The sequence below is a fragment of the Bos taurus genome, chromosome 20 (assembly GCF_002263795.3).
Source record: "Bos taurus isolate L1 Dominette 01449 registration number 42190680 breed Hereford chromosome 20, ARS-UCD2.0, whole genome shotgun sequence".
NCBI lineage: Eukaryota > Metazoa > Chordata > Mammalia > Artiodactyla > Bovidae > Bos > Bos taurus.
Genome location: NC_037347.1, coordinates 22912754 through 22938477, shown reverse-complemented (window position 1 = coordinate 22938477; position 25724 = coordinate 22912754). Strand labels below are relative to the sequence as shown.

General features: G+C 41.5%; 1 pseudogene; it reads left to right on the top strand.

Moving 5' to 3' along the window:
* The first annotated feature begins 23467 nt into the window (after positions 1-23467).
* On the top strand, positions 23468-25448 carry LOC107131562 (E3 ubiquitin-protein ligase RNFT1-like; annotated as a pseudogene).
* The last annotated feature ends 276 nt before the right edge of the window (positions 25449-25724 follow it).

The following is a 25724-nucleotide window of genomic DNA, read 5'->3' as shown; positions in this document are numbered from 1 at the left end:
CGTTGATCCTGTGTGGATCTCCAGTCAACAGAGTTGTCTGTGTCCACTCTTGTCCTTTGGCCCCTGGTGCGAACCCTGCTGTAGCCGAGAGGACTGGCTTGCGTTGGTCCTTGGTAGCTGTCTATGGCTGGTGTGGATGAACCACAGAACAGCTTATTGTTTATTTTCTGGCCAGATGTCCTGGGGCCACTTAGCAGCTATCAAATTAGGATCTCCTAAAATAATGTTGGAAGTTGGCAGGAGGGCACACTCTGGTAAGGTATGCCATCTCCATGAGGGTCTTTGTGTCCATGCCAGCAGCTTCTTTCCTTCCTTTGCCAGGGATGTGTATTCTGTGGGGCCCTCTTTGCCATCACCAAGGAGACGGTTGGGGCTGGGCAGGGGGTGTGCAGATGGTGCCTCAAGTTTAGTCACTGCTACAAGTCTGCTTGTTTCTTGCCCATATAGCTGTACTTTACCTAGCAGGCCATGTAGTGGAAGATCTGGGAAGAAGAAGGACAGGATAGGAAAATGCTCTCTGGTAGCACAAACAGTGAATGATTTTGAATCACGAGGAAATCCTACCTCCCCATCCACTCTACCTCAGGTATCATCCTGTGCCAGATTCTGACTGACAACTATGCCCCCCCAAAGGAAAATTGGGTACTTTCCATGGGAACTAGGAGCAAATCTGTACTGTTCATGCTTTTCAGAGTTTTATAGGGGAAATGGAAAAGAACAAAAGGGTGAAGGACAGTAGTGACCTACCACCTCTAGTGACCAGGCATGAAATATTCATCATTATAATAATGATCATAGTTGCCATACAATGTGCTGTGCTGTGTTTAGTCACTCAGTCATGTCCAAGTCTTTGCAACCTCATGGACTGTAGCCCGCCAGGCTCCTCTGTCCATGGGGATTCTCCAGGCAAGAATACTATAGTGGGTTGCCACGTCCTTCTCCAGGGGATCGTTCCGACCCAGAAACTGAGCCCAGGTCTCCCACATTGCAGGCAGATTCTTTGCCATCTCAACAACCAGGGAAGCCCAAGAATACTAGAGTGGGTAGCCTATCCCTTCTGCAGGGAATCTTCCCAGCACAAGGATCAAACCAGGGTCTCCTGCACTGCAGGTGGATTCTTACCAGCTGAGCTACCAGGGAAGCCCATACAACAGTTATTCTATTTAATTCTCCCACACAGTGTTAAGGAGAGATTGCAGTTTCCACAGAAAAGGGGAAGATGCTAAAGCTCAGATTTAGATCTGAGATCAGACAGATTTGCAGCCACTTAGATGATCAGTGGAGGGCTAGGACTTGACCCAGTTTTTTGATAAGTGTCACAAGGAGTTTTCTATAAGTTCTCTCCACAACCTCCAATCTCATCATATCAAATTAGACTTAATATCCAAAGGGCTTCTTCAGAGGACAGAAGACTTGCTTGGCCTAGGATTGTTGATATAGACATCAATACAAAGAATTATGTATCTTCATATAAAAGATTCATGTAAAACTCAATTCATAAAATTAATTCATATAAAACTGAATTATGTATGTGTGTTTGTATGTGTGTGTATAGTATAGGTACATATCTTGTGCTAATGAGTCTAGATGATAGGATGGAGGTATAGAAAGGTGAAACACAACAATAATTGTTTTTAGTATCAGTGCTTTTCCCAAACAACTCATTTCTAGAGCCAGGTCTGCTGAATAGCTGTAGCTGCTGCTGGCTTGAAGGCTATAGTGTCAGAAAATGTAATTGAAAGGGAGGTAAGGGTAGAGGAGAGAAGGATGCTCCTAAGTGTGTGAGGGGAAGCTGCAAAAACCCAGGCTGCCTCTGCGTCTGGCTTTGGGACTCCCAGACCAGCAGAGCTCTGGCTCTTTGCCTGTGTATGGGAGGAGAGAACTTGAAGCTGGGCCAGAGGTCTGGCCAGATCAGAGGCTGAACCCCTGAACTGCTAAGGGAATAGAATATTTTGAGTTTAGAGCCTGGGAAGTTTGTTTAGAAGGACATAGGAAATGAAATATCGGAAAGGAATAGCTAGGGCTATCTTCATTCATGTTAGTCCTGTGTCTTCATGGACTATATTCCCATGCTCCAATCTTTGCAGCTAAAGGATTAAAAATGTCATGTCTTAGTTTTCCACAGCATGCTGAAGCAGTGGTTTTGCCCCAGTGATCATCATCTATATGTTATTGCAGGAGACACTGAGACAATTTGAAATCTCTAGGAGAAGAAAAAGGATGGAGTTTATTTTCCATTCCTTTTCCAAAATAGTGTCCTAGATATCCAAAACATCAAGACGGAATGGAAAGAGGTTCTGGACTCAGAGAGACCATTCAAATCCCAGATTTACCATTTATAAGCTGTGTGACCTTGCTAATTTCCTCAGCCTCTCTGAACCTCAATATCTCCATCTGAAAAATATAAAGAATAATGCCATATAATGGCTTATGAGGGTGGAAAGATATAATGTATGCCAAAAGGGCTAGGCCTGTTCCCAGTACAAAGTGAGAACTGGTTTCCTTCCTCTCTCCACCTCCGATGCTCATCTTTCCCTTTTTCCTTTTACCCGAAATCAGCACTTTAGAAAAGGCATTATTTATATTTTTAATTTCTCCTGAAAGGCTGAGCAAATCTAGCATGTGGATTGGATGATGTGTATGAGATGAGTGTTTGTGAGAACTGCACCAGAGGATGGGACATCCTCTTCTATGCAAACAGTTGGCTGCAGCTCAGAAAAGGGGACAGACGGCCCAGCCCAGGTGTACACAGGCCAAGAAAGACCAACAACACTAACAGAAGCCAAGTAATTTCCCCACCAGGCAGAAATTTAAAAAATAGGGTATGTTTCCAGACATCTGTTTCTGTTGGGGGTCCTAGCACTGATCCTTGCTTGAGGGTCTGAGTGCCTAATTGCTGGAGGCATCTCAAAAGAAATTTAATCAATGGAGGCAGAAACAAATCAATTGGCAAGCTAGCCCAAATGAGGTGCCCTCCACTAGAATCCTATAATTGCCTGAGTTGGATTCCCATCAGACAAGATACCCAGTGAAATAGTGGAAAGCTTTTTGTATCTGGAGTGAATAGAGATCTAGTGTAGGAAAATCACTACAAAACTGAAGAAGGCAAATACAATGCTGAACACTTGACTGTAGCCCTAGAGTGAATTTTTGTTTCTGTTCTAAAGTTTTCTCAATAAGCCTGTAATAATTTTCAAAGAGACAGATGATAACAATGACTAGTGGAACAGAGGCAGAGGTAAAGGGGAAAAGTAATATGTGTTCCAAGTTAGAGCTATATGTTTGATAATGCAGATCTGGAACTTTATGGTTCTGAGATGTAACTGCCTTAAAGTAACACAGCTTTTTCTCTCAGTGTGTGTGTGTGTGTGTGTGTGTACGCGCGTGCGCATACATGTATATGTGACCAGTAACTGGTCAAAGGCAATTCCAAAGGAGGGGGTGTAGAGACTTTTTCAGCAAAGCAGAGCTCTTGAACAAGTTTTTAAAACTCACAAGGTGACCACTCTGAGCAAGACCCTTACCTGACTGTAGAAGAATTAGTGTGAGGGTGCAGAGCTTTGGAATCAGAGAGCTCACTAGAACCCCAAATCGTCCAGTTACAACCTATGTGGCTTTGGGCAAGATTCTTGTCTGAGTTAAGTCATGGGGAGATATAGGATAAGTGTGGGAAGGCTGGACCTGGCTCGAATGGAGGCACTGCTGAAATTGAGTATTGATGTTCTGCTGCCTTCCTCACAAGTATGAACTGGTTTCTTCCCTGGGCAGGCACTGCTCATAGTCTGCTTGGTGCTGTTTGACCCACGTTGCACTCCCCAATCATATATTAGGTGGATTTGCTTAGTTATTGGGAAGGGCAGGCCCCCTCCTAACCTCAGGAGAGTGAGTCATGGTTACTCTAAGCTCAGGGTAACCCCATCCCCCTTTCCAGTTTAAGGAAGGCTTGAAGCTTTTGTTAAGAATTTTGCTCTCCTAGTAAAAGGCACAGATGTCGCTTGCAAAGCTGTTCTCCTTTCCTTCTATTTTCAAAGTGCAAGTGATGCCTGAAACTGCAGCCGCCATCTTGGGGTCACGATGTAATAAACACAAGGATTAAAAAGTGAATACCCAAAGATGAAGAAACTGGTTGTTACAGATGTAAAGAACAGACTTTTGGACTCAGTGGGAGAAGGAGAGGGTGGGATGATTTGAGAGAATAGCATTGAAATATAAAATAGATAACCAGTGAGAGTTTGATGCATAAAGCAGGGCACACAAAGCTGGTGCTCTGGGACAACCTGGAGCAATGGGGTGGGCAGGGAGGTGGGAGATAGGTTCAGGATGGGGGGACCTATGCCGATTCATATTAATGTATGGCAAAACCATCACAATGTGGTAAAGTAATTATCCTCCAATTAAAATAAATAAATACACTTTTTAAAAAGAAACTGGTTGTTAGAAGACAGAAAGAACCTGAATTCTTGATGATATGATTGAGCACTTAACTGCTGAACTTATTTGCTGAGATAAATAAATGTCTGTATTTCTTGAATCACCCTTAATTGGGTTTTCTGTCATTTGCAACTAAAAGCATTCCTATCTGATATTCCTTCCTTTTGAACAGCATCTCTTTCTGAACTGCTGAAAAGTCAGCACCCTCTCTCATAGCCCAACTGCCATCTTTGTTTTCAACAAGCTTCAAGGGATCCCTGCTAAGGTAATAGCTGGACATAATGTATGTTTTTATCAAAGAGTATTTATTCCTTTTTAACATAGGATTCCTGGGGCTGGGAAAATTTCATCAGACAAAGGCATAAAGCCATCATGGTAGAATGACAGGTTGTGGAATGGATACTTGGCAGCGGACCAAAGTCTTAATTTCTGTCCCTTCAATGCCAGTGGTATAAGTGACCACCTGGTCTACCTACGTCTGTTCCCCCAGAGACTTGCTCTACCCCATGCACTCAAAGTGTGGTGCACCAGCAGCACTAGCATCACCTGAGGCCTTTAAAAAATGCAACATGCCAGGCCCCACCCAAACCTGTGGAATTGGAGCCTGAATTTTAACAGAAACCTCTAAGTGACTCATAGGCACATTAAAGTTTGAGAAGTGTACCCCAGAAGACAGAATTGCTAGAGTTAGAAAAAGATCAATTTTCTAGTACCAGGAGAATAGTTGGCAAGGCACAATGTTATAAGGAAAAACTCTCATATTATCTTTTTGTCCAGCTATAGGGATCTGGGGTAAATCACATTTGTTGAATCAGATCAGATCAGATCAGTCGCTCAGTCGTGTCTGACTCTTTGAGACCCCATGAATTGCACCACGCCAGGCCTCCCTGTCCATCACCAACTCCCGGAGTCCACTGAGACTCACGTCCATCGAGTCAGTGATGCCATCCAGCCATCTCATCCTCTGTCGTCCCCTTCTCCTCCTGCCCCCAATCCCTCCCAGCATCAGAGTCTTTTCCAGTGAGTCAACTCTTTGCATGAGGTGGCCAAAGTACTGGAGTTTCAGCTTTAGCATCAGTCCTTCCAAAGAAATCCTAGGGCTGATCTCCTTCAGAATGGACTGGTTGGATCTCCTTGCAGTCCAAGGGACTCTCAAGAGTCTTCTCCAACACCACAGTTTAAAAGCATCAATTCTTCGGCGCTCAGCCTTCTTCGCAGTCCAACTCTCACATCCATACATGACCACAGGAAAAACCATAGCCTTGACTAGATGGACCTTTGTTGAATAAATAAGTTCAATTCTCTCAGAGTGATCTGAACATGGAGACAAGAACCATCTAGCAAAACTCACTTGTTTCAAGATTACATCTTATTTTTTGAAAGAGACATGAGTTATGTAGAAATCGAGAGATATAACGGAGATAGAAATAGTGGTGCTGTGGTCTAAGGAAGGACGACTGGGGCCCAACATGCCCTCACATTCAGCTCAGTTCAGTTCAGTCGCTCAGTTGTAGGCCCTCAATTAGGTAGCTTCATGTGAGCATCCACCCCTCCCTCAAAAGCTCAAAATCTCGTTATTGGCAGTGCCTGGTGATCACATGATAAGAATTATCCATATCAATAAAAACAAACCTTAGTTTGCATGAGACTCAAGGATGTAAACAAAATTAATTAAATAAAATATACAACCATCCCATTGGCAGAAAAACTTTCTTTGGCCTGTTTCAGGGAATTTTCTCCATGTGGCAATCTTACGGTAACCCACGTCATAATCAGAAGTCATCTTACTGATTTATCAGGAGATATCCATAAATCAGGGGCCAGACTTCTTGAAAGTTCCAAAAATCAGTTCATTTTTTAAATGACAGACTTATCTGGGGGGCAAAATCAAAATGAGAAGGATGCTTTATGTGCATGGAATCATCAGGGAATAAAAAGAAAGGCATATTCCCTCCCCTTACAGAGTACAACCCACATGTTAGGATTTGCTGGTGGGCTGTAACCAGTTGTGAAGTAGTCACCAGCAATTTGTAAGTTAAAGTTCTGAAGTCTGCATGTGATGTGATGCTTTGGAAAGCCTCAAGACTACCCTCGGGCTCAACGATTTGCTGGCACTCACAAGACTCAGAAATTGTGATGCTGACAGTTGCGGTTTACTAAAGGGAAAGGATCCAGATTAAAATCCATAGAGAAAAGTGCATGGAAAGAAATCCAGGTGAAACCAGGTACCAGCTGCCAGCTCTCCCCTCCAAGTGGAGTTGCAGGAGGATACTCTTTACTTGCCAGCAATTGTGTGTGATAACACATGTGAAGGGCTGCCAAACAGGGATGCTCCCCTGAGTCTTGGTGTCAAGGGTGTTTTAACTTAACAGCATTTGAAGGAGGATTGTCAGTCATGGGCTATTGTGAGACAAAAATAATGAGAGGCTGAACTATAGTTGTAGATATGGAAAGAAGAGTCTTACTAGAAATAATTCAGATACAGAATCTATGAGATTAAAGTTTAAGAATTCGGTAAATAGTGACCTGTCAGAGAAAGCAATGGAAAAGAAGTCGAGGGTCACACATATTTCAGAATTTAGAGTACAAGGTGACTGGGATGACTGTGTGCTACCACAAGAAACAGGGAAAATGGAAAATGGGTCCTGGAGACAATGAGAAGAGGCACGGGTGGGTGGGGTGGGTCAGAGATAATCCATTAGATTTGGAAATGCTGATTGTGAAATAGAATGTCCAAATGATGTCCATCACGGCATTAAAAAAAAGATTCTGTAGTTGTGAGAGGGTTGAGGTCTGAGAAACCTTAGCATCAAGGTCATGTGGAAATAAATAACATTATCTTGAATAGATATTTTATCCAAAGACCTACAAAGAGCTAATAAGCACATGAAAAGGTGCTCAACATCGCTAATTATTAGAGAAATGCAAATCAAACCCACAACAAGATATCACTTTACACCTGTTAGAATGGCCATTATCAAAAAGTTTACAGATAACAAATGTTGGAGAAAGTATTAGTCCCTCAGTCATGTCTGACTCTTAAGTGACCCCATGGAGTGTAGTTCACCAGGCTCCTCTGTCCATTGAACTCTCCAGGCAAGAATACTGTAGTGGATAGCCATTTCCTTTTCCAGGGGATCTTCCCAACCCAGGGATCTAACCTGGGTTTCCTGCATTGCAGGCAGATTTTTTATTGTCTGAGCTACCAGGGAAGAAATGATGGAGAAGATGTGGAAAAATGGAACCCTCCTACACTGCTGGTGGGAATGCAAATTGGTGCAGCCACCATGGAAAACAGTAAGCAGACTCCTTAAAAAGCTACCAATAAAACTACTATATGACCCAGCAATTCCTCTCCTGAGCAGATATTTAGAAAAAATGAAAACACTAATTCAAAAAGATACATGCACCCAAATTTTCATAGCAGCACTGTTTACAATAGCAAGACATAGAAGTAACCTAAACGTCCATTGACAGAGGAATGGATAAAGAAGATATGCTACATATATACAATAGAATATTATTTAGCTATTAAAAATAATGAAAAATGTCATTTGCAGCAACATGGACGGACCTAGAGAGTGTCATACTGAGTGAAGTAAGTCAGACAAAGAAGGAGAAATATTGTATAACATCCCTTATATGTGGAATCTAAAAAGAAACGATACAAATGAACTTACTTATAAAATAGAAAGAGATTTGCAGACTCAGAAAACGAACTTATAGTTGCCGGGGGAAGGGATAGTTAGGGAGTTTGTAAAGGTCATGTACACACTGCTATATTCAAAATGGATAACCAACAAGGACCTACTGTGTAGCATGTGGAACTCTGCTCAACGCTGTGTGCCAGGCTGGACTGGGGGTGGGTGGGCAGGGCTGGGGGAGAAAGGATATATATATATATATATATATATATATGTATATGGCTGTGTCCCTTTGCTGTTCACCTGGAGCTATCACAACATTGTTAATCGCCTATACCCCAATAAAAAATAAAAAGTTTAGGGAGCGCAAGATGGCAGAGGAGTAGGTGGATGTGGAGTACATCTCTCTCCACAGATACATCAGGAATACACCTTCAGACACAGAAGTGCACGCAGAACACCAGCTGAGAGAGGAGTAACTGACCAGCAGAATAGAATATATAGAACCACGCAAAACTTGGTAGGATGAAGGAACTAGGGGGAAAAACAGGAGTGTTAGTAGGGGTGGATCTGCCCTCTGCGGGTGGGGGAACTGAAGCAGGGGTCTGATCCCCACATCAGGGCAACTGTCTTAGTCGCAGGAGGAACATTTAAGGCTAAGAGTGAAACAGCTGATTGGAAAGAGAATGGAAAGAGAATCAGATAGTCCTTGCCACAATCATACATACCCCAGACAGGGATGCAGGTCCCCTGGAAGGCGCAGTGGCTGGCAGCTGGAGTTTAGGGATTGTGGAGCAATCCCAGGGTGAAGGCTACTGTTGACTGTGAAGAGACTGATCGTGGGGGTATGAGAGAGGAGATTGTGGTTGGAACTGCCTGTGGAGGAAAGCTGGGCAGCCATGGAAGCAAGGAGATACTGCTGAGTTATGTGTAGGGGCTGGAGCCATCACTATAGCCCCTCTTACCCCACACACCAGCATTGGCAGCTGAACAATAGAGAGGCTGGCCCATCAAATGCCTGATGCCCAGAACTACAGAGTAGTTCTCCACCCAGGGTGCCCCTTTAAGTGCCTGACACACCGACCTACAGAGTAGGATCCCAGCCAGAAGGACCTCTCTGTGTGCCTGATGCACGGAACAACAGAGAAGGACCCCAGGCAAGGGAGCCCTCTAAGTGCCTGAATGGGCAGATCTGCGAAGAAAGACCGGCCAGAGAGGCCTTCTGATCAACAGCTACAAGAGGCCAGAAAAAAGACTCTGATAGGGCCGTAACTCCTGTGGCGGAGGCAGTCCATGTCCCTGCATAGTTGGTGCCACCAGGGTTCCCGCAGGCCAAGCAGCTGCACCACCTTCACGCTCAATTCTCACTGGGGCAGAGCTGCCACAGGCAAAAAAAGGCTTGCATCTATGCACTCAGGGTCACTTCGGTCATGTCCTACTCTTTGCAACTCTGTAGACTGTGGTCTGTCAAGCTTCTCTGTCAAGGACATTCTCCAGGCAAGAATACTGGAGTATATTGGCCAGTACTGGTTGCCATACCCTTCTAGAGCACTATATTTTCTGTTGCCCTAGCTACCAACTCCCCTGAGAACCTGGTGCTGCCAGAACCCCTGCAACCCAAGCAGCTGCATAACCTCCACATCTGGCCCTCACAGGGCCAAACCCAAGTCCTCCAGGGCAGCCTCGAGCAAACACCAGTGGATGACCTACCTGCAAAGGTGAAAATAAAAGCACAATTGAAACCCAAGGGGCAGTGTGGCTAAGGAAGAAGACCCAAAACCTTCCCACCAGCTGAACAAGCTGCAGATTAAATCCACACGATCAACTGGGCAGACTCTATGTCTATGGAAGAGATAAAATGACATTGAGAGTTCTCACAAAAGAAAATGCACTAGTTCTGATAGTTGTGAGCATTGGAGTCAAGAACACACAGGAATAAGACCAGATTAGAATCTGAGCTGCCCCACAACAGGTCCAGAGATCAGCACAGTGTTGGAGGGCATCCTAGGAAGAGATCAAACCCTGAGCCTTTGAAGTGGAAGCACTGACTCCAAGGTCCTAGACTACCAGAGAACTACCAGAACTGGCCCTAGACTACCAGAACCCTAGGGAGTATCAAATAGTGAGAACTCACACAAAGAAAACAACTTGAATACAAGATCCAGCATCACCCAACTACCAGTAACACCCTGTGCAGGATGCCTCATTTAAACAACAAACAAAACAAAAATACAAACCCAATCATCAGCAGACAGGATTTCTCAGCCTTGCCCATCAGAGGAAAACAACAAACAAACAAAAAACTCAGCACAAATCTCACCCTATACAAAGCTTACAAAAACCACTGGACCAACCTTAGAAGAACAGAAATCAAATGGAAGAAAAAATCCAACACTGAAAGGGAAAGGGAGACCTCAAACAAAATAAGTTAAAAAAATAATGAAAAGGCAGAGAAATACTACACAAATGAAGGAACAAATTAGAAACATAGAAGTCCAAATAAATGAAGAGGAAATAGTCAAAATACCTTAAAAGGAATTCAGAATGATGATAGTAAACATGATCAAAAACCTTGAAAACAAAATGGAGAAAATGCAAGAATCTAGAAGAATTGAAGAATAAACGTACAGAAACAAACAACACGATTACTGAAATTAAAAATACTCGAAGGAATCAATAGCAGAATATCTGAAGCAGAAGAAAGAACCAGTGAGCTGCAAGATAAAATGGTGGACATAACTTCTGAAGAGCAGAATAAAGTAAAAAGAATGAAAAGAACTGAGGACAGTCTCAGATACCTCTGGGACAATATCAAATGCACCAATGTTTGAATTATAGGGGTCCCAGAAGAAGAAGAGGAAAAGAAAGGGTATGAGAACATTTCTGAAGAGATTATAGTTGAAAATTTCCCCAACATGGAAAAGGAAATAGTCAATCAAGTCCAAGAGGCACAAAGAGTCCCATACATGATAAACCCAAGGAGAAACACACCAAGACACATTCTAATCAAACTAACAAAGACCTAACACAAAGAAAGAATATTAAAAGCAGCAAGGGAGAAGCAACAAGTAATATACAAGGGAAACCCCATATGTTTAACAGCTGCTCTTTCAGCAGAAACTCTGCAGGCCAGAAGGGAATGGCAGGATATATTTAAAGTACTGAAATGGAAAAATCTACCACCAAGATTACTGTAGCTGGCAAGGATCTCATTCAAAATTGATGGAGAAATAAAAAGCTTTTCACAGAAGCAAAAGTTAAGAGAATTCAGTACCACCAAACCAGCTTTACAACAAATGTTAAAGGGACTTATACAGTCAAGAAATACAAGACAAGAAAAAAGATCTACAAAATCAACCCCAGACAATCAAGAAAATGGTACTAGGAACATATATATCAATAATTACTTTAAATGTAAATGGATTAAATGCTCCAACCAAAAGACACAGACTGGATGAATGGATACAAAAACAAGACCCATATATATGCTATCTACAAGAAACACACTTCAGACCTAAAGACACATATAGACTTGTAAGAGGAGGGAAAAATATATTCCATGCAAATGGTAAGCAAAAGAAAGCTGGAGTAGCAGTCCTCATATTAGAAAAAAATAGACCTTAAAATAAGGAATATACAAGAGATAGGGAAGAACACTACATAATGACCAAGGGATCAGTCCAAGAGGAAGACATAACAATTGTAAATATCTATGCACCCAACATAGGAGCACCTCAATACATAAGACAAACACTAACAGACAAAAAAGGAAAAATTTGTATGACAGTGAAATTGTCTTTAAAGACATTAAAAAAAGTCTTTAATTTAAAGACAGTAACACAATAATAGTAGGAGACTTTAACACCTCACTCACACCATTGGACATACCATCAAAACAGAAAATTAATAAGGAAACAGAAGTCTTAAATGATATATTAGATGAGATGGATCTCATTGATATCTTCGGGGCATTCTATCCAAATGCAGAAGAATACACCTTTTCAAGTGCACATGGGACATTCTCTAGGATAAACCACATCTTGGGTCACAAATCAAACCTCAGTATATTTAAGAAAATTGAAATCATATCAAGCATCTTCTCTGACCACAATGCTATGAGACTAGATATCAATTACAAGAAAAAAAACTGTAAGAAAAACAAACACATGGAGATTAAACAATACATTTCTAAATAACCAATAGGTTACTGAAGAAATCAAAAGGAAATCAAAAACTTCTAGAAACAAATGACAATGAAAACACAACTCAAAACCTATGAGATGCAGCAAAAGCAGTTCTAAGAGGGAAGTTTATAGCAATACAATCTTACCTCTGCTGCTGCTGCTAAGTTGCTTCAGTCGTGTCCAACTCTGTGTGACCCCATAGATGGCAGCCCACCAGGCTGCCTCGTCCCTGGGATTCTCCAGGCAAGAACACTGGAGTGGGTTGCCATGTCCTTCTCCAATGCATGAAAGTGGAAAGTGAAAAGTGAAAGTGAAGTCGCTCAGTCGTATCCGACTCTTCGCAACTCCACGGACTGCAGCCCACCAGGCTCCTCCATCCATGGGATTTTCTAGGCAAGAGTACTGGAGTGGGGTGCCATCACCTTCTCCAAATCTTACCTCTAGAAACAAGAAAAACATCGAATAGACAACCTAACTTTACACCTAAAACAACTGGAAAAAGAAGAACAAAAAGCCCCAAAATTAGTAGAAGGAAAGAAATTATAAAGATCCATGCAGAAATAAATGAAAAAGAAATGAAAGAAACAATAGTAAAGATTAATAAAACTAAAAGCCGGTTCTTTGAGAAGATAAACAAAATTGACAAACCTTTAGCCAATTTCATCAAGGAAAAAAAGACAGAAGAATCAAATCAACAGAATTAGAAATGAAAAAGGAGAGGTTACAACAAATAATGCAGAAATACAAAGGATTATAATAGAGTATTATGAACAATTATATGGCAATAAAATGGATAACCTTGAAGAAATGGACAGATCCTTAGAAAAGTTCAACCTTCCAAGACTGAACCAGGAAGAAATAGAAATTATGAACAACCCAATTACAAGCACTGAAATTGAAGCTATGATCAAAAATCTCCCCCAAAATGAAAGCCTGGATGGCTTTCACAGGAGAAATCACCAGATGGCTTCACAGGAGAATTCTATCAAACATTCAGAGAAGAGCTAATATCTATCTTTCTAAAACTCTTTCAAAAAATCAAAGAGGAAGGAACACTTTCAAACTCATTCTACAAGGCCACCATCATGCTGATACCAAAACCAGACAAAGGCAACACATAAAAAAAGAAAACTACAGGCCAGTATCACAGATGAACACAGATGCAAAAATCCTCAACAAAATTTTAGCAAACAGAATTCAGCAACACATTAAAAAGATCATACACCATAATCAAGTTGGGCTTATTCCAGGGATGCAAGAATTCTTCCGTGTACACAAATCAATCAATGTGATAACACCATATTAACAAATTGAAAGATAAAACTCATATGATAATCTCAATAGATGCAGAAAAACCTTTGACAAAATTCAGCACCCATTTATGATTAAAACTCTTCAAAAAATGGGCATAGAAGGAACCTACCTCAACATAATAAAGGCCATATATGATAAGTCTACAGCAAACATTATTCTCAATGGTGAAAACCTGAAAGCATTCCCCCTAAGATCAGGAACAAGACAAGGGTGTCCACTTTCACCACTATTATTCAAAATAGTTCTGGAAGTCCTAGCTAAACCAATCAGAGAAGAGAAAGAAATAAAAGGAGTCCAGATTGGAAAAGAAGTAAAGCTCTCACTGTTTGCAGATGACACGATACTGTATGTAGAAAACCCTACAGATAATATCAAAAATTTACTAGAGCTAATCAGTGAATTTAGCAAAGTTGCAGGATACAAAATCAATACACAGAAATCACTTGCATTTCTAAATACTAACAATGAAAAATCAGAAAGAGAAATTAAGGAAGTAATCCCATTCACCATTGCAACAAAAAGAATTAAATATCTAGGAATAAACTTCCCTAAGGAGTCAAAAGAACTGTACACAGAAAAGTATAAGATGCTAATGAAATAAATCAAAGATGACATAAACAGATGGAGAGATATTACATGTTCCTGGGCAGGAAGAATCAATATTGTGAAAAATGACTATACTACCAAATGCAATCTACAGATTCATTGTGATCCCTATCAAATTACCAATGGCATTTTTCACAGAACTAGAACAAAAAATTTCACAATTTGTATGGAAACACAAAAGACCCCGAATAGCCAAAGCAGTCTTGAGAAAGAAGAATGGAGCTGGAGAAATCAATCTTCCTGACTTCAGATTATACTACCAAGCTAGAGTCATCAAGACAGTATGGTACTGGCATAAAAACAGAAATAAAGACCAATGGAACAAGATAGAAAGCCCAGAAATACCCATGCACTTATGGGTACTTTATTTTGACAAAGGAGGCAAGAGTATACAATGGGGGCAAAGACAGCCTCTTCAATAAATGGTCTGGAGAAACTGGACAGCTACATGAAAAAGAACAAAATTGAACACTTCCTAACACCATAAACAAAGATAAACTCAAAATGGATTAAAGACCTAAATGTAAGACCAGAAGCTATCAAAGTCTTAGAGGAAAACATAGGCAGAACACTCATGACAAAAATCAAAGCAAGATCCTCTATGACCCACCTCCTAGAGTAATGGAAATAAAAACAAAAGTAAACAAGTGGGACCTGATTAAACTTAAAAGCTTTTGCACAGCAAAGGAAACTATAATCAAGGTGAAAAGACAACCCTTAGAATGGGAGAAAATAATAGCAAATGAAACAACTGACAAAGGATTAATTTCCAAAATATACAAGCAGCTCATATAACTTAATATCAGAAAAACAAACAACCCAATCAAAAAGTGGGAAAAAGACCTAAACAGACATTTCTCCAAAGAAGACATACAGATGGCTAACGAACACATGAAAAGATGTTCAACATCACTCATTATTAGAGAAATGCAAATCAAAACTACAATGAGATACCACCTCACACCAGTCAGAATGGCCATCATCAAAAAATCTACAAACAATAAATGCTGGAGAGGGTATGGAGAAAAGAGAATGCTCTCGCACTGTTGTTGGGAGTGTAAATTGATACAGTCACTATGGAGATTCCTTAAAAAACTAGGAATAAAACCACCATATGACCCAGCAATCCCACTCCTAGGCATATATCCTGAGGAAACCAAAATTGAAAGACACATATATCTCATTGTTCATTGCAGCACTATTTACAGTAGCTAGAACATGTAAGCAACCTAGATGTCCATCTACAGATGAATGAATGGATAAAAGAACTTGTGGCACATATACATAATCGAATATTACTCAGCCATAAAAAGGAACAACTTTGAGTCAGTTCTAATGAGGTGGATGAACCTAGAACTTATTACACAGAGTGAAGTAAGTCAGAAAGAGAAAGATAAATACCATATTCTAATGCAAATATATGAAATCTGAAACAATGATACTGCACAATTTACTTATAGGATATCAATGGAGAAACAGACATAGAGAATAGACTTATGGACATGGCGAGAGGGAAGGAGAGGGTGAGATGTATGGAAAGAGTAACATGTAAACTTACATTTAGTTCAGTTCAGTTCAGTCGCTCAGTTGTGTCCAACTCTTTGCGACCCCATGAATCCCAGCACGCCAGGCCTCCCTGTCCATCACCAACTCCCAGAATTCACTCAGACTCATTTCCTTCGAGTCAGAGATGCCATCCAGCCATCTCATCCTCTGTCATCCCCTTCTCCTCCTGCCCCCAATCCCTCCCAGCATCAGAGTCTTTTCCAATGAGTCAACTCTTCGCATGAGGTGGCCAAAGTACTGGAGTTTCAGCTTTAGCATCAGTCTTTCCAATGAACACCCAGGACTGATCTCCTTTATAATGGACTGGTTGGATCTCCTTGCAGTCCAAGGGACTCTCAAGAGTCTTCTCCAACACCACAGTTCAAAAGCATCAATTCTTCGGCGCTCAGCTTTCTTCACAGTCCAACTCTCACATCCATACATGACCACTGGAAAAACCATAGCCTTGACTAGACAGACCTTTGTTGGCAAAGTAATGTCTCTGCTTTTTAATATGCTGTCTAGGTTGGTCATAACTTCCCTTCCAAGGAGTAAGTGTCTTTTAATTTCATGGCTGCAATCACCATCTGCAGTGATTTTAGAGCCCTCCAAAATAAAGTCTGGCACTGTTTCCACTGTTTCCCAATCTATTTGCCATGAAGTGATGGGACCAGATGCCATGATCTTCGTTTTCTGAATGTTGAGCTTTAAGCCAACTTTTTCACTATCCTCTATGTCAAGGCTGTATATTGTCACCTTGCTTATTTAACTTATATGCAGAGTCGGACATGACTGAGCGACTGAACTGAACTGAGAGTACATCATGAGAAACGTGGGGCTGGAAGAAGCACAAGCTGGAATCAAGATTGCTGGGAGAAATATCAATAACCTCAGATATGCAGATGACACCACCCTTACGGCAGAAAGTGAAGAGGAAACTTACATTACCATATGTGAAATCGATAACCAATGGGAATTTGCTGTATGTCTCAGGAAACTCAAACAGGGGCTCTGTATCAACCTAGAGGGGTGGGATGGGCAGGAAGATGGGAGGGAGGTTCAAAAGGAAGGGGATATATGTATACCTATGGCTGATTCATGTTGAGGTTTGACATAAAATAACAAAATTCTGTAAAGCAATTATCTTTCAATTAAAAAAAAAGTATAAAGTTTGAAAAAAAGAATATGTGATCAACACACGCATGTGCTTACGCATGCACACGCGCGCGCGCACACACACACACACACACACACACACACACATGCACACAATGGACTATTACTCAGCCATAAAAGAAAATGTGGTCCATTGGAGAAGGGAACAGCAAACCACTTCAGTATTCTTGCCTTGAGAACCCCATGAACAGTATGAAAAGGCAAAATGATAGGATACTGAAAGAGGAACTCCCCATGTTGGTGGGTGCCCAATATGCTACTGGAGATCAGTGGAGAAATAACTCCAGAAAGAATGAAGGGATGGAGCCAAAGCAAAAATAATACCCAGTAGTGGATGTGACTGGATATGACTGGTGATAGAAGCAAGGTCTGATGCTGTAAAGAGCAATATTGCATAGGAACCTGGAATGTTAGGTCCATGAATGAAGGCAAATTGGAAGTGGTCAAACAGGAGATGGCAAGAGTGAACATTGACATTCTAGGAGTCAGCGAACTAAAATAGACTGGAATGGGTGAATTTAACTCAGATGACCATTATATCTACTACTGTGGGCAGGAATCCCTTAGAAGAAACGGAGTAGCCATCATGGTCAATGAAAGAGTCCAAAATGCAGTACTTGGACGCAATCTCAAAAATGACAGAATGATCTCTGTTCGTTTCCAAGGCAAGCCATTCAACATCACAGTAATCCAAGCCTATGCCCCAACCAGTAACGCTGAAGAAGCTGAAGTTGAATGGTTCTATGAAAACTTACAAGACCTTTTAGAATTAACACCCAAACAAGATGTCCTTTTCATTATAGGGGACTAGAATGGAAAAGTAGGAAGTCAAGAAACATATGGAGTAACAGGCAAATTTGGCCTTGGAGTACGGAAGCAGGGCAAAGGCTAACAGAATTTTGCCAAGAGAACGCACTGGTCATAGCAAACACCCTCTTCCAACAACACAAGAGAAGACTCTACACATGGACATCACCAGATGGTCAACACCGAAATCAGATTGATTATATTCTTTGCAGCCAAAGATGGAGAAGCTCTATACAGTCAGCAAAAACAAGACCAGGAGCTGACTGTGGCTCAGATCATGAACTCCTTATTGCCAAATTCAGGCTTAAATTGAAGAAAGTAGGGAAAACCACTAGACCATTCAGGTATGACCTAAATCAAATCCCTTATGATTATACAGTGGAAGTGAGAAATAGATTTAAGGGCCTAGATCTGATGGAGTGCCTGATGAACTATGGATGGAGGTTCATGACATTGTACAGGAGACAGGGATCAAGACCATCCCCATGGAAAAGAAATGCAAAAAAGCAAAATGGCTGTTTGAGGAGGCCTTACAAATAGCTTTGAAAAGAAGAGAAGTGGAAAGCAAAGGAGAAAAGGAAAGATATACCCATCTGAATGCAGAGTTCCAAAGAATAGCAAGGAGAGATAAGAAAGCCTTCCTCAGTGATCAATGCAAAGAAATAGAAGAAAACAACAGAATGGGAAAGACTAGAGATCTCTTCAAGAAAATTAGAGATACCAAGGGAACATTTCATGCAAAGATGGGCTCGATAAAGGACAGAAATGGTATGGACCTAATTGAAGCAGAAGATATTAAGAAGAGGTGGCAAGAATACACAGAAGAACTGTACAAAAAAGATCTTCATGACCCAGATAATCACGATGGTGTGATCACTCACCTAGAGCCAGACATCCTGGGATGTGAAGTCAAGTGGGCCTTAGAAAGCATCACTATGAACAAAGCTAGTGGAGGTGATGGAATTCCAGTTGAGCTATATCAAATCCTGGAAGATGATGCTGTGAAAGTGCTGTACTCAATACGCCAGCAAATTTGGAAAATTCAGCAGTGGCCACAGGACTGGAAAAGGTTAGTTTTCATTCCAATCCCAAAGAAAAGCAATGCCAAAGAATGCTCAAACTACTGCACAATTGTACTCATCTCATATGCTAGTAAAGTAATGCTCAAAATTCTCCAAGCCAGGCTTCAGCAATATGTGAACCATGAACTTCCAGATGTTCAAGCTGGTTTTAAAAAGGCAGAGGAACCAGAGATCAAATTGCCAACATCTGCTGGATCATGGAAAAAGCAAGAGAGTTCCGGAAAAACATCTATTTCTGCTTTACTGACTATGCCAAAGCCTTTGACTGTGTGGATCAAAATAAACTGTGGAAAATTCTGAAAGAGATGGGAATACCAGACCACCTGACCTGCCTTTTGAGAAACCTATATGCAGGTCAGGAAGCAACAGTTAGAACTGGACATGGAACAACAGACTGGTTCCAAATAGGAAAAGGAGTATATCAAGGCTGTATATTGTCACCCTGCTTATTTAACTTATATGCAGAATACATCAGGAGAAACACTGGGCTGGAAGAAGCACAAGTTGGAATCAAGATTACTGGGAGAAATATCAATAACCTCAGATATGCAGATGACACCACCCTTATGGCAGAAAGTGAAGAGGAGGTAAAGAGCCTCTTGATGAAAATGAAAGAGAGTGAAAAGTTGGCTTAAAGCTCAAGATTCAGAAAACGAAGATCATGGCATCTGGTCCCATCACTTCATGGGAAGTAGATGGGGAAACAGTGGAAACAGTGTCAGACTTTATTTTGGGGGGCTCCAAAATCACTGCAGATGGTGATTGCAGCCATGAAATTAAAAGATGCTTACTCCTTGAAAGGAAAGTTATGACCAATCTAGATAGCATATTCAAAAGCAGAGACATTACTTTGCCAACAAAGGTCCATCTAGTCAAGGCTATGGTTTTTCCAGTGGTCATGTATGGATGTGAGAGTTGGACTGTGAAGAAAGCTGAGCACTGAAGAATTGATGCTTTTTGACTGTACTGCAAGGAGATCCAACCAGTCTGAAGGAGATCAGCCCTGGGATTTCTTTGGAAGGAATGATGCTAAAGCTGAAACTCCAGTACTTTGGCCACCTCATGCGAAGAGTTGACTCATTGGAAAAGACTCTGATGCTGGGAGGGATTGGGGACAGGAGGAGAAGGGGATGACAGAGGATTATATGGCTGGATGGCATCACCGACTTGATGGACATTAGTTTGAGTGAACTCTGGGAGTTGGTGATGGACAGGGAGGCCTGGCATGCTGGGATTCATGGGGTCACAAAGAGTCGGACACAGCTGAGTGACTGAACTGAACTGAAAAGAGAATGAAATACTGTCATTTGCAGCAATGTGAATATAAATACTGTATTTATCACTTATATGTGGAATCTAAAAAATAATACAAATGAATGTATATATAAAATAGAAACAGAGTCACAGACAAAACAAACTTGTGGTTACCACAGCAAAGAGAGAAGTGTGAAGGGACAAATCAGGGGTGTGGGATTAAATGAAACAAACTACCATATATCAAATAAATAAGCAACAAGGAATAGATAAGCACAGGGAATTATACTCATTATCTTCTATTAGCCCTGTGTTAAAGAATCTGCCTGCCAATGCAGGAGACACAGGAGACTTGGGTTCAGTTCCTGGGTCAGGAAGATCCCCTGGAGTAGGAAATGGCAATCCACTCCAGTATTCTTGCCTGGAAAATTCCATGGACAGGGGAGCCTGGAGGGCTACAGTTCAAGGGGTCGCAAACAGTTGGACGTGATTGAGCATGCATGCAGTATCTTGTAATAACCTTAATGGAATATAATCTGCAAAAATACTGAATAACTATGCTATAGATGTGAAAGCTAACACAATATTGTAAATCAACTATACTTCAATTAAAAAAAAAAGAGAATGAGGTGGGAGAAAGGAGGCTGACCTAAGAAAGAAGTGTGGAGATGCTAGTGTTTAAGTGACAAGCAAGGAAGAGGAATCAGAAGAATTTAGAAGAGAGAAGCAGAAGTGAATTGGGTTGGAAGCCAAGGCAACAAAGGGAGTCCAACATCTGACGTGCCCTTGAGAAGTCAAGCAGGATGTCGGAAAGAGACTGCTGAGCCTGGTTGTCAGCAGAGAAAGCTGATGTTTCATGACCTTGAGGGGTATGCTGGGCAGTCTTCAGGGATTAGGGAATAAGTGAGTACTGGGAAAGCCAAGGACAGAGCCTCTCTCCTGCATGCCTCGGGGAGAAGCAGGAACTTGTGTATGGGGGTGGGTGGGTGGGAAAGGCATGGATGTGACACAGGGATAGGCAACCCAAAGCAAAATGCTGACCCAGTGGGCACCCAAAGCTTCAAAGCAAACTTAGAAAAGCAAGTTCCCCAAAGGCCTTAGATGATGACAAGCTTTTCTTTCTCACGAAGCTGAGGCAGTTCCTTTGATAAGGGCCTTCTCAAAACTGGTGATACTCTGACAGTCCCTCAGAGACCACAGGGAAAAGGATCCCACAATCAATTATCACCCGGGTGCTCCTCACTGGTCATGGAATTTGGCGGGTCCCTATATGCCGCGTTCCAGCTCAGGGTCTGTACTCTTCAGATCCAAGTGTAATTACCACTCTGTTTATTTTATAAAAGATTAATGGTTCCCCCTCCTCATTTCTCAAGAACAGACTTTCGTCTGTATAGAGTGAGTCATTAAGTATATCAGCTCAACTGCTCTGGTTGCAAGATTACAGATATAAAATCATCTGATTTTGACAAAAAACAGCTGCAGCTTTTCTTATTCTCTTGAGTCCATCATCACATGCCGAGAGAGGCAGAGAATGTGACTGGTCAGGTCATATGATAGAGAGACACATGACCTTCACCTTCATCAGCAATCTTCCCAAGGCCCTCCAACAAGTCACCTTTGCTAAGATGTCTCTCAAGGACAGTTTAACTCTATTCAACCTACTCTCAAGAGCTGCTCCCATGAATAAGGTGGAAAATGAAGGATGAACAGGAAGGGACATTTATGCTCAGAAAGTTTACAATCTACTAATGATACCATAAACAAAACTCACTTAAGAACTAGGACTGATTGTGGTCAAGGTGTTGACCAAAGAGCTTAAGAAGGCAAGCTCAGCCCTCAGGCAAGACTTTCTAAAGGAGGTGGCATTGAAAGTCATCTTAAGGGGCACTGATTGTGTGTGTGTGTGTGTGTGTGTGCGCGCGTGTGCGTGCACATGCATGCATGCACATGTACACACAGATGCGCTGGGGTTAATCAGAGGGAAAGCAAAACATTTCAGGAGAAGGTACTTTATTAAATAAACACATGGGTGCAGAGAATTGCCGTGCATGGCTAAGGTGTGGGAAAATCAGAGTTGGAGGAGGCTTTTGGTCCAGAGATTCACAGACTTTGATGTGTGTTAGATATACCCGGGCAACATGTGAGAAATTCACTAGACCAAGCCTTGCCCTTGGGTTTTACAAGCTATGCTGCTGGGACTTGAGGATGTTAATGATTAACCAGGGTCTCATTGCTCATTAATTAGCAGCTGAACTAGTTGGAGAACCTGTTTTCAGGGAAGGACAAGTTCTTTTGTTTGCTTATTTTTTGTTTTTGATGGGACCTGAGGTGTAAGATTTATGAAGTGAGAAACAAGAGAGAAGACCAAAGGAGCAGGTTGGACTCAAATTATGGAAAAATTGGATTAAAGTGAAAGGAAATCGGAATATTTCTGTCAGCACACAGGGTTACTGAAGATTTCAGAGGGGGAAGTGACATTGTCAAAGTCATCAGAGACGTGATCTAAGAACAAAACTTAGGGTTCACCCTGTTGACTGGAGACAGAATCACACTGGCTTACAAATCTCGTTACTTCCTGTCAGCACGGCCCCCAACCCTCATCTGAAACAGGTTCCTCTGGAAGCCCACAGAGGCCAGCTTTTTTTCTCCTTACATAAATCATGAAATATCTGTGAGAAAATATCACTTCATCAAGCATCTTTCAAAACAGCTCATTAAATCCCGGGAATGCAGTCAATGGGAGGAATGCACATTTTCATCTAGCTTCTGGCCCAAGGGCAATATGTACCCATCCTCCTGCCCGACCTCACCTGGACTCCCTCCATGGCAGGAAGAGTAGCCATGAGTCTACGCCTGAGAATAAAGGCAGAGTGGAGGTGGGGGACCAGACAGTGACCCAGGAGTCAGGTCTACAGATGGTAGGCCTCTCCACAACATGATGGGCAGACGGAGAGCTAGAGGATCACAACTGCGTTGCTCCTGGAGGTCTGGGGGCTGGGGATCTGGGCCCTGTTTATGTCTACCTGGCTTATCAAGAACTGAGGGAGAAGGATGGGAAAGGTAGTGAAATTTGTCCTTCCTTTAGCTCAACAGTTATTTATACTGGGTAACGTGTGTATGTGCATGCTAAGTCCCGTCAGCCGTGTCCGACTCTTTGCGACCCTAGGGACTGCAGCCTGCCAGGCTGCTCTCTCCATGGGATTCTCCAGGCAAGAATACTGGAGTGGGTTTCCATGCCCTCCTGCAGGGGATCTTCCTGACCCAGGGATCGAACCTGCATCTTGTACAGTTCCTGCATCGGCAGGCAGATTCTTTAGCACTAGTGCCACCTGGGAAGCCCAAACTGGATAATACTGGCATTGGAAAGACAACGACGTGGGCTGCCAAGCAGGGCTGAGATGCTGGTAGTGGGCTTTGATGGTGATGGCCCTGCCTGAAAGCCTCAGGGTGTCTCCCACTGTTCCTGCTGTTGACGCCCGGGCCTCAGTCCACTCAGTGTCACAAGAGGAGGCAGAACCCAGAAGTAAAGAAATTTGGATCTCAAGGCTCATGTAAAACCAACTTTAGCCAATTGCGCAGCCCTTCTGGAACTGTAGTCAGTGAGGATGCCTCAGCCTCCCAACGTGCCCAAACAAGAGTGACAGGAGAAGCTTCCTGTTTTTGTTCTGGAGATGTTCATATTCAGATAAACTCCATACCTAAAGAGTGTGCTGAAAATCTAAGCTCCAGAGATATTACTAGAAGGTCAGGAGTCCATAGCTGTTCCCACGGATGTGTACACAGCCAGTTATGGAGTCACTCCCACAATGAAGCAAGCCTGGAGATCATTGTAGCTCCTTCTCAGAATTCAAATACCTCTTCAAGGGATTGCAAAAAAGTCTTCCATATATTTTGATTCTGGGTGTAAAACTTGTTATGCAGCATGTAACGAGAATTGCTCTTGGAACTGGACTGCTCACAACTTTCATATATGCAAATGAAAGCATTGTAAACCGGGTTTTTCTAAGAGAAGGGTGCTCAGTGTGTTTGGTTACTGGTAGTCTTAGCAGGATTTTCCATTCTTTCATATTACACATTTTATTCTCAGTCACTTCATTACAGCTTAATTTTAAAAACTCCTACCATAGTCCATTAGAGTTTCTGGGAAGTACTTTGGTTCGTTGGAATTACAGGCTTCATTCTGACATTCCTCTTCATGGGCTTAAAATGCCTATTTACTTAAAATGCCTTCTTGCATCATGCCTTTTAAATCCTAGAATTACTGGCATATGCTTTTAGAAGAATTGTGTCAGTATTATCAAACTTTTGTTCCCATACCAGTTTGGTTTCATTACCTTATAAGCTATGGGGAGTTTAGTAACATAATTAGATGGATTCTTGGAATATTGATGGTTTTATTCTACCTCATACTAAACCTTTTGGATTTTTTTGACATCTAAGAATTTTAAGACAGGTTTTGCCAATATTTTTTACATGACCAAGTTATGGAGTGGCTGCCAGCAAGAGACAGTGTTCAGATGCAGATGATATTTGTTCAATATGTCAAGATGAATTTCAAAAGCCGGTTCTTCTCATCTGTCAACATATATTTTGTGGAGAGAAAAAACATGGCCACTATACAGAACTGTGATTTCAGACCATATAAACAAATGGAAACATGGAGTCACTTCATCACAGCTTTGAATATGTGAAGTTTTAAACTTTACATTAAGGCCCCAAAATGCCAATTTCATTTGGTTACAGTGACTATTGATAAAGGCATTAGAATGGGTTTTCAAGGCTAGATGTTAAGGAAAATGTTTCTAAATTGTTTTAAAGTATTACAACAAGACTTAAGTGTGTAGTCCAAATTATCAAAAAATTAAATTAAAGAACTCCATATTTAAAAGTATATGTAAGTAATGTTCAACCTAATGCACTGCTGCTGCTGCTGCTGCTAGGTCACTCCAGTCGTGTCCAACTCTGTGCGACCCAATGGACAGCAGCCCACCAGGCTCCCCCATCCCTGGGATTCTCCAGGCAAGAACACTGGAGTGGGTTGCCATTTCCTTCTCCAATGCATTAAAGTGAAAATTGAAAGTGAAGTCGCTCAGTCATGTCCGACTCTTTGCGACCCCATGGACTGCAGCCCACCAGGCTCCTCTGTCCATGGGATTTTCCAGGCAAGAGTAATGGAGTGGGGTGCCATCGCCTTCTCCGAACCTAATGCACATGCAACATTTATTCTTCCTAATTACTTGACAGATAGCTGCAGTGTTAAACCGTAAACATGTTTGCTTATTAATGCTACCAAAATGATAATTGCATAACTAGTTTTAGGGGAATTCAGCTACTCTTTCCTGACATCATTTTCAAAATAAAAACTATTTTTCATAATGCTTTAAGAGATATTACCTGAATGTAAAATTTTCTTTATCATTTACCTTTATAATTCCCATTGAAAAAATTCTAAAATTTAAAAATAAAATTTGTATTTAAAATGAAAGTTCTAAATGCTATATTTTACCTGTAATAATCAGATTTTCTAAGGAAGATTAATTCATTGATAATGACATATTTTAATATTGTAATTTTCTCTGTAGTATGATTAGCAATCATTGAGAATAGACGACTTAAATTGCTTTTTGTTTTGTGGACATCATGCATACAATCCTGCCATCAGCTTTAATGTTCAGATCTTC